The 14,136-nt window shown below is 37.6% G+C and overlaps 1 non-coding gene across 1 annotated transcript; it reads right to left on the bottom strand.

Annotated features, from left to right (window-relative positions):
- Nucleotides 1-13,808: 13,808 nt before the first annotated feature.
- Nucleotides 13,809-13,916, bottom strand: LOC112761925 (small nucleolar RNA R71). The gene has a single exon (XR_003182294.1). It is a non-coding gene; the product is annotated as a small nucleolar RNA R71 (small nucleolar RNA).
- Between the last annotated feature and the right edge of the window lie 220 nt (nucleotides 13,917-14,136).

The raw sequence follows: 14,136 nt of genomic DNA, 5'->3' as shown, positions 1-14,136 counted from the left end.
CGCTTCCAATTGCGTTGGAAAGTAGACATCCAGGGCTTTCTAGCAATATATAATAGTCTATACTTTGGCCAAGAATTGACGACGTAAACTGGCGTTCAACGCCAGTTTTCTACCCAAATCTGGCATCCAGCGCCAGAAAAGGATCCAAAACCAGAGTTGAACGCCCAAACTGGCACAAAAACTGGCGTTCAACTCCACAATTGGCCTCTGCACGTGCAACACTTAAGCTCAGCCCAAACACACACCAAGTGGGCCCCGGAAGTGGATTTATACATCAAATAATTACTCATGTAAACCCTAGTAGCTAGTTTATTATAAATAGGACCTCTTACTATTGTATTAGGCATCTTTGGATTACCTTATGATCCTTTGATCACGTTTTAGGGGGCTGGCCATCTCGGCCATGCCTGGACCTTCACTTATGTATTTTTAACGGTAGAGTTTCTACACTCCATAGATTAAGGTGTGAAGCTCTGCTGTTCCTCAAAGATTAATGCAAAGTACTACTGTTTTCTATTCAATTCTTCTTATTTCGCTTCTAAGATATCCATTCGCACCCAAGAACGTGATGAAGGTGATGATTATGTGTGACGCTCATCATCCTTCTCCCTTATGAACGCGTGCCTGACAAACACTTCCGTTCTACATGAATTAAGCTAGAATGAATATCTCTTAGATCTCCTAACCAGAATCTTCGTGGCGTAAGCTAGAATGATGGCGGCATTCAAGAGAATCCGGAAGGTCTAAACCTTGTCTGTGGTATTCCGAGTAGGATTCAATGATTGAATGACTGTGACGAGCTCCTAACTCGCGATTGCAGGGCGTTAGTGACAGACGCAAAAGGATAGTAAATCCTATTCCAGCATGATCGAGAACCGACAGATGAATAGCTGTGCCGTGACAGGGTGCGTGAGCATATTATTCACTGAGAGGATAAGATGAAGCCATTGACAAGGGTGATGCCTCCAGACGATTAGCCGTGCCGTGACAGGGCATTGGATCATTTTCCCGAGAGATGACTGAAAGTAGCCATTGACAGTGGTGATATATCACATAAAGCCAGCCATGGAAAGGAGTAAGACTGATTGGATGAAGATAGCAGGAAAGCAGAGGTTCAGAGGAACGAAAAGCATCTCCATTCGCTTATCTGAAATTCCTACCAATGAATTACATAAGTATCTCTATCCCTATTTTATTATATAATATTCGAAAACACCATTATCACTTTATATCTGCCTGACTGAGATTTACAAGGTGACCATAGCTTGCTTCATACCAACAATCTCCGTGGGATTCGACCCTTACTCTCGTAAGGTATTACTTGGACGACCCAGTGCACTTGCTGGTTAGTTGTATCGAAGTTGTGACAATCATGAATTAAGATTAGAGCACCAAGCTTTGGAGCCATTACCAGGATTTGTTCGAGCCTGGAGATCACAATTTCGTGCACCAAGTTTTTGGCGCCGTTGCCGGGGATTGTTCGAGTTTGGACAACTGACGGTTCATCTTGTTGCTCAGATTAGGTAATTTTCTTTTTGTTTTCTTTTCAAAAATTTTTCAAAAATATTTCAAAATTTTCTCACTTGTTTTCGAAAAAAAAAAATGTTTTCAAAAATATTATTTTTCTTCAGAATTTTTAAGAATGAATTCTGGTATTTCATGAAGCATGTTGAAGCCTATCTGGCTGTAAAGCCATACCCAAACTACTTTGGGATTGGCATTCAACTAATCACTCCAGTCCATGTAATTATATGCTAAAGCTTGGCTGGCTATTAAGCCATGCCTGACCCTTTGATTGGAGCTTTAAGACTAACATGGCGAGATTCCTGGAATTCATATTAAAAATTTTGAAGTCCTTATTTTTGTTTTTCAAATAATTTTCGAAAAAAAAATACAAAAAAAATTAGAAAATCATAAAAATCAAAAATATTTTGTGTTTCTTGTTTGAGTCTTGAGTCATGTTATAAGTTTGGTGTCAATTGCATGTGCATCTTGCATTTTTTGAAAATTTCATGCATTCATAGTGTTCTTCATGATCTTCAAGTTGTTCTTTGTCAGTCTTCTTGTTTGATCTTGATGTTTTCCTTGTTTTGTGTCTTTTCTTGTTTTACATGTACATTTTTTATTTACTAGAGTCTAAACATGAAAGATTTCTAAGTTTGGTGTCTTGCATGTTTTCTTTGCATTAAAAAATCTTTTCAAAAATATGTTCTTGATGTTCATCATGATATTCACGGTGTTCTTGGTGTTCATCCTGACATTCATAGCATTCTTGCACACATTCATAGTTTTGATCTAAAATTGCCATGCATTGCATTATTTTTCTTGTTTTTCTCTCTCATCATAAAAATTCAAAAATCAAAAAAAATATCTTTCCCTTTTTCTCTCATCAAATTCGAAAATTTGGATTGACTTTTTCAAAAATTTTTAAAATCAAGTTGTTTCTTGTGAGTCAAATCAAATTTTCAATTTGAAAATCTTATCTTTTTCAAAATCTTTTTCAAAAAAAATCAAATCTTTTTCAAAATTATTAGTTATTTCCGAAAATTCCAAAAATATTTTTCAAAAATCTTTTTCTTATTTTTATATAAAATTTTCGAAAATAACTAATCAATTAATGTTTTGATTCAAAAATTTCAAGTTTGTTACTTGCTTGTTAAGAAAGATTCAAACTTTGAGTTCTAGAATCATATCTTGTGATTTCTTGTGAATCAAGTCATTAATTGTGATTTTAAAAATCAAATCTTTTTCAAAAACTAATTTCTATCATATCTTTTAAAAAATATCTTCTTATCTTATCTTTTTCAAAAATATCTTTTCAAAATATCTTTTCTAACTTCCTAACTTCTTATCTTTTCAAAATTGGTTTTCAAAATTTGTTTCAACTAACTAACTAACTTTTTGTTTATTTCTTAACTTTTTCAAAACCACCTAACTAATTCTCTCTTTCTAATTTTTGAAAATATATTCCCTCTTTTTCAAAATTTCTTTTTAATTAACTAATTATTTTTAATTTTTATTTTTTATTTCAAAAAAATTTTCGAAAAAAAATACTAAACATTTTTCAAAAACTATTTTCAAAAATCACTAACTCTTTTTCAAAATAATTTTCGAAAAATTTCCCTCCCCCATCTTACTCTATTTATTCATTCATACCTTAACATCTCATCTCACATCTCTAGCCTCCTCACAGTTGTGTTTCTTCCATTATATTACATTCTTTGTCTCCCCCTCTTCTTCTACTCACACAGGGATCCCTATACTGTGGAATAAAGGATCTCTATTATTATTATTATTTTTCTGTGCCTTCTTCTTTGTCATATGAGCAGGAGCAAGGATAAGAACATTCTTGTGGAAGCAGATCCAGAACCTGAAAGGACTCTGAAGAGAAAATTAAGAGAAGCTAAAATACAACAATCCAGAGATAACCTTTCAGAAATTTTCAAACAGGCAGAGGAGATGGCAGCCGAAAATAATAATAATGTTAGGAAGATGCTTGGTGACTTTACTGCACCTAATTCCAATTTACATGGAAGAAGCATCTCCATTCCTGCCATTGGAGCAAACAACTTTGAGCTGAAACCTCAATTAGTTTCTCTGATGCAGCAGAACTGCAAGTTTCATGGACTTTCATCTGAAGATCCTTTTCAGTTCTTAACTGAATTCTTGCAGATATGTGATACTGTTAAGACTAATGGAGTAGATCCTGAAGTCTACAGACTCATGCTTTTCCCTTTTGCTGTAAGAGACATAGCTAGATTATGGTTGGATTCTCAACCCAAAGACAGCCTGAACTCTTGGGATAAGCTGGTCACGGCTTTCTTAGCCAAGTACTTTCCTCCTCAAAAGCTGAGCAAGCTTAGAGCTGATGGTCAAACCTTCAGACAGAAAGAAGGTGAATCTCTCTATGAAGCTTGGGAAAGATACAAACAGTTGACCAAAAAGTGTCCTTCTGACATGCTTTCAGAATGGACCATCCTGGATATATTCTATGATGGTCTGTCTGAGTTATCTAAGATGTCATTGGATACTTCTGCAGGTGGATCCATTCACCTAAAGAAAACGCCTGCAGAAGCTCAAGAACTCATTGACATGGTCGCTAATAACCAGTTCATGTACACTTCTGAAAGGAATCCTGTGAGTAATGGGACGCCTATGAAGAAGGGAGTTCTTGAGGTTGATACTCTGAATGCCATATTGGCTCAGAATAAAATATTGACTCAGCAAGTCAATATGATCTCTCAGAGTCTGCATGGAATGCAAGCTGCATCCAACAGTACTCAAGAGGCATCTTCTGAAGAAGAAGCTTACGATCCTGAAAACCCTGCAATAGCAGAGGTAAATTATTTAGGTGAACCTTATGGAAACACCTATAACTCATCATGGAGAAATCATCCAAATTTCTCATGGAAGGATCAAAAGCCTCAACAAGGCTTTAATAATGGTGGAAGAAACAGGTTTAGCAATAGCAAACATTTTCCATCATCCACTCAGCAACAGACAGAGAACTCTGAACAAAATGCTTCTAATTTAGCAAATCTAGTCTCTGATCTATCTAAGGCCACTGTAAGTTTCATGAATGAAACAAGGTCTTCCATTAGAAATCTGGAAGCACAAGTGGGCCAGCTGAGTAAAAGGATCACTGAAATCCCTCCTAGTACTCTCCCAAGCAATACAGAAGAGAATCCAAAAGGAGAGTGCAAGGCCATTGACATAAGCATCATGGCCGAACCTGTGAGGAGAGAAGAGGACGTGAATCCCAAGGAGGAAGACCTCCTGGGACGTCCAGTGGTCAATAAGGAGCTTCCCTCTGAGGAACCAAAGGACTCTGGGGCCCATCTAGAGACCATAGAGATCCCATTGAACCTCCTTATGCCCTTCATGAGCTCTGATGAGTATTCCTCTTCTGAAGAGAATGAGGATGTTACTGAAGAGCAAACTGCCAAGTTTCTTAGTGCAATCATGAAGCTAAATGCCAAATTATTTGGCATTGATACTTGGGAAGTTGAACCTCCCTTGTTCATCAATGAACTAAGTGATCTGGATCAACTGACATTGCCTCAGAAGAGATAGGATCCTGGAAAGTTCATAATACCCTGTACCATAGGCACCATGATCTTTAAGGCTCTGTGTGACCTTGGTTCAGGAATAAACCTCATGCCCCTCTCTGTAATAGAGAAACTGGGAATCTATGGGGTGCAAGCTGCTAAAATCTCATTAGAGATGGCAGACAGCTCAGGAAAACAGGCTTATGGACAAGTAGAGGACGTGTTAGTAAAGGTTGAAGGCCTTTACATCCCTGCTGATTTCATAGTCCTGGATACTGGAAAGGAAGAGGATAAATCCATCATCCTAAGAAGACCTTTCCTGGCCACAGCAAGAGCTGTGATTGATGTTGACAGAGGTGAAATATTCCTTCAATGGAATGAGAACTCCCTTGTGTTTAAAACTCAAGGATCTCCCTCTGCAACCATGGAGAGGAAGCAGAAAAAGCTTCTCTCCAAGCAGAGTCAACCAGAGCACCCACAGTCAAACTCCAAGTTTGGTGTTGGGAGGCCACAACCAAACTCTAAGTTTGGTGTTGAACTCCCATATCCAAACTCTAAGTTTGGTGTTGGAGAGTCTCAACAAAGCTCTGCACATCTGTGAGGCTCCATGAGAGCCCACTATCAAGCTATTGACATTAAAGAAGCGCTTGTTGGGAGGCAACCCAATGTTTATTTATCTAACTATATTTTTCTTAGTTATGTGTCTTTATAGGTTCATGATCATGAGGAGTCACAAAATAAATATAAAAATTGAAAACGGAATCAAAAACAGCAGAAAAAAAATCACTCCCTGGAGGAGCATCTGTCTGGCGTTCAAACGCCAGAACAGAGCATAGTTCTGGTGCTGAACGCCCAGAATGGGAGCATCCTGGCGCTGAACGCCCAGAACAAGCATGGTTCTGGCGTTCAACGCCAGAAATGGCAGCAAAGGGGCGTTGAACGCCCAAAATGGGCACCAACCTGGCGCTGAACGCCTAGAGTTGTGTGCAAGGGCATTTTACATGCCTAAATTGGTGCAGGGATGTAAATGCCTTGACACCTCAGGATCTGTGGACCCCACAGGATCATCTCAGGATCTGTGGACCCCACAGGATCCCCACCTACCTCATCATCTCTCTTTCCATTCATGATCATCCCTTCTTTTTTTCCATTTACCACTCACATCCATACACCCACTACCTTCAAAAATTCAATATCTCTCTCCCACCCAATCCCACCCATATGGCCGAATACACACTCCCATCCATCTCCTCCATATCTTCTTCTTATTCTTCTATTCTTTCTTCTTTTGCTCGAGGGCGAGCAACATTCTAAGTTTGGTATGGTAAAAGCATAGCTTTTTTGTTTTTTCCATAACCATTGATGGCACCTAAGGCTAGAAAAACCTCTAGAAAGAGGAAAGGGAAGACAAAAGCTTCCATCAAGGGTCTATAGCTCAGTGGTAGAACATTTGACTGCAAATCAAGAGATCCCTGAGATACCTCAAGGGATACATTTTCTTCCACACAATTATTGGAAGCAACTAAGGGTGGAACATCAAGAGCACTCCATCATCCTTCATGAAATCAGAGAAGATCTAAAAGCACTGAAGGAGGAGCAACAAAGGCAAGGAAGAGACATAGAAGAGCTCAAGGACATCATTGATTCCTCAAGAAGGAAATGCCACCATCACTAAGGTGGATTCATTCCTTGTTCTTAATTCTTCTGCTTTTCATTTTCTATGTTATGTGCTTATCTATGTTTGTGTCTTCATTACATGATCATTAGTAGTTAGTAACTTTGTCTTAAAGTTATAAATGTCCTATGAATCCATCACCTCTCTTAAATGAAAAATGTTTTAATTTAAAAGAACAAGAAGTACATGAGTTTCGAATTTATCCTTGAACTTAGTTTAATTATATTGATGTGGTGACAATGCTTCATGTTTTCTGAATGTATGCTTGAACAGTGCATATGTCTTTTGAAGTTGTTGTTTAAGAATGTTAAATATGTTGGCTCTTGAAAGAATGATGACTAGGAGACATGTTATTTGATAATATGAAAAATCATAAAAATGATTCTTGAAGCAAGAAAAAGCAGCAAAGAACAAAGCTTGCAGAAAAAAAAAATAGGCGAAAAAAAAATAGAAAGAAAAAGAAAAAGCAAGCAGAAAAAGCCAAAGCTCTTAAAACCAAGAGGCAAGAGCAAAAAGCCAATAACCCTTAAAACCAAAAGGCAAGGGCAATTAAAAAGGACCCCAAGGCTTTGAGCATCAGTGGATAGGAGGGCCTAAAGGAATAAAATCCTGGTCTAAGCGGCTAAACCAAGTTGTCCCTAACCATGTGCTTGTGGCGTGTAGGTGTCAAGTGAAAACTTGAGACTGAGCGGTTAAAGTCAAGGTCCAAAGCAAAAAAAAAAAAAGAGTGTGCTTAAGAACCCTGGACACCTCTAATTGGGGACTTTAGCAAAGCTGAGTCACAATCTGAAAAGGTTCACCCAATTATGCGTCTGTGGCATTTATGTATCCGGTGGTAATACTGGAAAACAAAATGCTTAGGGCCACGGCCGAGACTCATAAAGAAGCTGTGTTCAAGAATCATCATACTGAACTAAGAGAGTCAATAACACTATTCGAAATCTGAAGTTCCTATAGATGCCAATCATTCTGAACCTCAATGGATAAGGTGAGATGCCAAAACTATTCAAGAGGCAAAAAGCTATAAGTCCCGCTCATATGATTGAAGCTCTGTTTCATTGATAGTTTGAAATTTATAGTATATTCTATTCTTTTTATCCTATTTTGATTTTCAGTTGCTTGGGGACAAGCAACAATTTAAGTTTGGTGTTGTGATGAGCGGATAATTTATACGCTTTTTGACATTGTTTTTAGTATGTTTTTAGTAGGATCTAGTTACTTTTAGGGATGTTTTTAATAGATTTGGTGTTAAATTCACATTTCTGGACTTTACTATGAGTTTGTGTGTTTTTCTGTGATTTCAGGTATTTTCTGGCTGAAATTGAGGGACTTGAGCAGAAATCAGATTCAGAGGTTGAAAAAGGACTGCTGATGCTGTTGGATTCTGACCTCCCTGCACTCAAAGTGGATTTTCTGGAGCTACAGAACTCGAAATGGCGCGCTTCCACTTGCGTTGGAAAGTAGACATCCAGGGCTTTCCAGCAATATATAATAGTCCATACTTTGGCCAAGAATTGACGACGTAAACTGGCGTTCAACGCCAGTTTTCTACCCAAATCTGGCGTCCAGCGCCAGAAAAGGATCCAAAACCAGAGTTGAACGCCCAAACTGGCACAAAAACTAGCATTCAACTCCACAATTGGCCTCTGCACGTGCAACACTTAAGCTCAGCCCAAACACACACCAAGTGGGCCCCGGAAGTGGATTTATACATCAAATACTTACTCATGTAAACCCTAGTAGCTAGTTTATTATAAATAGGACCTCTTACTATTGTATTAGACTATTAGGCATCTTGGGATTACCTTATGATCCTTTGATCACGCTTTAGGGGGCTGGCCATCTCGGCCATGCCTGGACCTTTCACTTATGTATTTTTAACTGTAGAGTTTCTACACTCCATAGATTAAGGTGTGGAGCTCTGCTGTTCCTCAAAGATTAATGCAAAGTACTACTGTTTTCTATTCAATTCATCTTATTTCGCTTCTAAGATATCCATTCGCACCCGAGAACGTGATGAAGGTGATGATTATGTGTGACGCTCATCACCATTCTCCCCTATGAACATGTGCCTGACAAACACCTCCGTTCTACATGAAATAAGCTAGAATGAATATCTCTTAGATCTCCTAACCAGAATCTTCGTGGTGTAAGCTAGAATGATGGCAGCATTCAAGAGAATCCGGAAGGTCTAAACCTTGTCTGTGGTATTCCGAGTAGGATTCAATGAATGAATGACTGTGACGAGCTCCAAACTCGCGATTGCAGGGCGTTAGTGGCAGACGCAAAAGGATAGTAAATCCTATTCCAGCATGATCGAGAACCGACAGATGAATAGCCTTGCCATGACAGGGTGCGTGAGCATATTATTCACTGAGAGGATAAGATGAAGCCATTGGCAAGGGTGATGCCTCCAGACGATTAGCCGTGCCGTGACAGGGCATTGGATCATTTTCCCGAGAGATGACCGAAAGTAGCCATTGACAGTGGTGATGTATCACATAAAGCCAGCCATGGAAAGGAGTAAGACTGATTGGATGAAGATAGCAGGAAAGCAGAGGTTCAGAGGAACGAAAAGCATCTCCATTCGCTTATCTGAAATTCCTACCAATGATTTACATAAGTACCTCCATCCCTATTCTATTATTTATTATTCAAAAACATCATTATCAATTTATATTTGCCCGACTGAGATTTACAAGGTGACCATAGTTTGCTTCATAACAACAATCTCCGTAGGATTCGACCCTAACTCACGTAAGGTATTACTTGGACGACCCAGTGCACTTGCTGGTTAGTTGTATCGAAGTTGTGAACCATGGTATTGGCACCATATTCTTGGCGCCATTGCCAGGGAAAGAAAGAGCCATGAATTTTACATCATTAAAGTGTAATCACGATTACGCGTACTGATGAGCGGATAATTTATACGCTTTTTGGCATTGTTTTTAGTATGTTTTTAGTAGGATCTAGTTACTTTTAGGGATGTTTTCATTAGTTTTTATGTTAAATTCACATTTCTGGACTTTACTATGAGTTTGTGTGTTTTTTTGTGATTTCAGGTATTTTCTGGCTGAAATTGAGGGACTTGAGCAAAAATCAGATTCAGAGGTTGAAAAAGGACTGCTGATGCTGTTGGATTCTGACCTCCCTGCACTCAAAGTGGATTTTCTGGAGCTGCAGAATTCGAAATGGCGCGCTTCCAATTGCGTTGGACAGTAGACATCCAGGGCTTTCCAGCAATATATAATAGTCCATACTTTGGCCAAGAATTGACGACGTAAACTGGCGTTCAACGCCAGCCTTCTGCCCAAATCCGGCGTCCAGCGCCAGAAAAGGATCCAAAACCAGAGTTGAACGCCCAAACTGGCACAGAAACTGGCATTCAACTTCACAAATGGCCTCTGCACGTGCAACACTTAAGCTCAGCCCAAACACACACCAAGTGGGCCCCGAAAGTGGATTGATACATCAAATACTTACTCATGTAAACCCTAGTAGCTAGTTTATTATAAATAGGACCTCTTACTATTGTATTAGGCATCCTGGATGGTATTCTGATCCTGTGATCACGTTTAGGGGGCTGGCCATCTCGGCCATGCCTGGACCTTTCACTTATGTATTTTTAACGGTAGAGTTTCTACACTCCATAGATTAAGGTGTAGAGCTCTGCTGTTCCTCAAAGATTAATGCAAAGTACTACTGTTTTCTATTCAATTCTTCTTATTTCACTTCTAAGATATCCATTCGCACCCAAGAACGTGATGAAGGTGATGATTATGTGTGACGCTCATCATCCTTCTCCCTTATGAACGCGTGCCTGACAAACACTTCTGTTCTACATGGATTAAGCTAGAATGAGTATCTCTTAGATCTCCTAACCAGAATCTTCGTGGCGTAAGCTAGAATGATGGCGGCATTCAAGAGAATCCGGAAAGTCTAAACCTTGTCTGTGGTATTCCGAGTAGGATTCAATGATTGAATGACTGTGACGAGCTCCTAACTCGCGATTGCAGGGCGTTAGTGACAGACGCAAAAGGATAGTAAATCCTATTCCAGCATGATCGAGAACCGACAGATGAATAGCCGTGCCGTGACAGGGTGCGTGAACATATTATTCACTGAGAGGATAAGATGAAGCCATTGGCAAGGGTGATGCCTCCAGACGATTAGCCGTGCCGTGACAGGGCATTGGATCATTTTCCCGAGAGATGACCGAAAGTAGCCATTGACAGTGGTGATGTATCACATAAAGCCAGCCATGGAAAGGAGTAAGACTGACTGGATGAAGATAGCAGGAAAGCAGAGGTTCAGAGGAACGAAAAGCATCTCCATTCGCTTATCTGAAATTCTCACCAATGAATTACATAAGTATCTCTATCCCTATTCTATTATTTATTATTCGAAAACTCCATGATTATTTTATATCCGCCTGACTGAGATTTACAAGGTGACCATAGCTTGCTTCATACCAACAATCTCCGTGGGATTCGACCCTTACTCACGTAAGGTATTACTTGGACGACCCAGTGCACTTGCTGGTTAGTTGTATCGAAGTTGTGACAATTATGAATTAAGATCAGAGCACCAAGCTCTGGAGCCATTACCAGGATTTGTTCGAACCTGGAGATCACAATTTCGTGCACCAAGTTTTTGGCGCCGTTGCCGGGGATTGTTTGAGTTTGGACAACTGACGGTTCATCTTGTTGCTCAGATTAGGTAATTTTCTTTTTGTTTTGTTTTCAAAAATTTTTCAAAAATCTTTCAAAAATTCATCTTTGTTTTCGAAAAAAAAAAAAAGTTTTCAAAAAAAAAAATGTTTTCAAAAATAAATTATTCTATGGCTTCAAAATTTTTAAGAATGAATTCTAGTGTTTCATGAAATATGTTGATTCATATCTGGCTGTAAAGCCATACCCAAACTACTTTGGGATTGGTATTCAACTAATCACTCCAGCCCATGTAATTATATGCTAAAGCTTGGCTGGCTGTTAAGCCATGCCAGACCCTTTGATTGGAGCTTTAAGACTAACATGGCAAGATTCCTGGAATTCATATTAAAAATTTTGGAATCCTTATTTTTCCTTTTTCTAAATAATTTTTCGAAAAATATAAAATAAAAATCCAAAAAAAAAAAATTAGAAAATCATAAAAATCAAAAATATTTTTGTGTTTCTTGTTTGAGTCTTGAGTCATATCATAAGTTTGGTGTCACTTGCATATGCATCTTGCATTTTTCGAAAATATCATGCATTCATAGTGTTCTTCATGATCTTCAAGTTGTTCTTGGTAAGTCTTCTTGTTTGATCTTGATGATTTCATGTTTTGTGTCTTTTCTTGTTTTTCATATGCATTCTTGAATCCTTAGTGCGTAAGCATTAAAGAATTCTAAGTTTGGTGTCTTGCATGTTTTCTTTGCATTAAAAAATTTTTCAAAATTGTGTCTATGATGTTCATCTTGACATTCAAAGTGTTCTTGGTGTTCATCTTGACATTCATGGCATTCTTGCATACATTCATGTTTTGATCTAAAAATTTCATGCATTGCATAATTTTCATGTTTTCATAAAAATTCAAAAAATCAAAAAAATATCTTTCCCTTTTTCTCTCATCAAATTCGAAAATTGAGTTGACTTTTGCAAAAATTTTTAAAAAATCAAAGTTGTTTCTTATGAGTCAAATCAAATTTTCAATTTGAAAATCTTATCTTTTTCAAAATCTTTTTCAAAAATCAAATCTTTTTCAAATTTCTTAGTTATTTTCGAAAATTCCAAAAATCTTTTTCAAAAATCTTTTTCTTATTTTTATATAAAATTTTTGAAAATAACTAATCAATTAATGTTTTGATTCAAAAATTTCAAGTTTGTTACTTGCTTGTTAAGAAAGATTCAAACTTTGAGTTCTAGAATCATATCTTTTGATTTCTTGTGAATCAAGTCATTAATTGTGATTTTAAAAATCAAATCTTTTTCAAAAACTAATTTCTATCATATCTTTTCAAAAATATCTTCTTATCTTATCTTTTTCAAAAATATCTTTTCAAAATATCTTTTCTAACTTCCTAACTTCTTATCTTTTCAAAATTGGTTTTCAAAATTTGTTTCAACTAACTAACTAACTTTTTGTTTGTTTCTTAACTTTTTCAAAACCACCTAACTAATTCTCTCTTTCTAATTTTCGAAAATATATTCCCTCTTTTTCAAAATTTCTTTTTAATTAACTAATCATTTTTAATTTTTATTTTTGATTTCAAAAAAAAAAAATTTTCGAAAAAAAAAAAACACTAAACATTTTTCAAAAACTATTTTCGAAAATCACTAACTCTTTTTCAAAATAATTTTCGAAAAATTTCCCTCCCCCATCTTATTCTATTTATTCATTCATATCCTAACATCTCATCTCACCTCTCTTCCATCCTCACAGTTGTGTTTCTTCCATTATATTACATTCTTTGTCTCCCCCTTTTCTTCCACTCACAAAGGGATCCCTATACTGTGGTATAAAGGATCTCTATTATTATTATCATTTTTCTGTCCATTCTTCCTTGTCATATGAGCAGGAGCAAGGATAAGAACATTCTTGTGGAAGCAGATCCAGAACCTGAAAGGACTCTGAAGAGAAAATTAAGAGAAGCTAAAATACAACAATCCAGAGAAAACCTTTCAGAAATTTTTGAACAGGAAGAGGAGATGGCAGCCGAAAATAATAATAATATAAGGAAGATGCTTGGTGACTTTACTGCACCTAATTCCAATTTACATGGAAGAAGCATCTCCATTCCTGCCATTGGAGCAAACAACTTTGAGCTGAAACCTCAATTAGTTTCTCTGATGCAGCAGAACTGCAAGTTTCATGGACTTCCATCTGAAGATCCTTTTCAGTTCTTAACTGAATTCTTGCAGATATGTGATACTGTTAAGACTAATGGAATAGATCCTGAAGTCTATAGGCTCATGCTTTTCCCTTTTGCTGTAAGAGACAGAGCTAGATTATGGTTGGATTCTCAACCCAAAGACAGCCTGAACTCTTGGGATAAGCTGGTCACGGCTTTCTTAGCCAAGTACTTTCCTCCTCAAAAGTTGAGCAAGCTTAGAGCTGATGTTCAAACCTTCAGGCAGAAAGAAGGTGAATCCCTCTATGAAGCTTGGGAAAGATACAAATAGTTGACCAAAAAGTGTCCCTCTGACATGCTTTCAGAATGGACCATCCTGGATATATTCTATAATGGTATGTCTGAGTTATCTAAGATGTCATTGGATACTTCTGCAGGTGGATCCATTCACCTAAAGAAAACGCCTGCAGAAGCTCAAGAACTCATTGACATGGTTGCTAATAACCAGTTCATGTACACTTCTGAAAGGAATCCTGTGAGTAATGGGACGCCTATGAAGAAGGGAGTTCTTGAAGTTGATA

The sequence above is a fragment of the Arachis hypogaea genome, chromosome 16 (assembly GCF_003086295.3).
Source record: "Arachis hypogaea cultivar Tifrunner chromosome 16, arahy.Tifrunner.gnm2.J5K5, whole genome shotgun sequence".
NCBI classification, from domain to species: domain Eukaryota; kingdom Viridiplantae; phylum Streptophyta; class Magnoliopsida; order Fabales; family Fabaceae; genus Arachis; species Arachis hypogaea.
The sequence above is the reverse complement of the archived record's forward strand: the minus strand, read 5'-3'. Positions and strand labels throughout refer to the sequence as shown.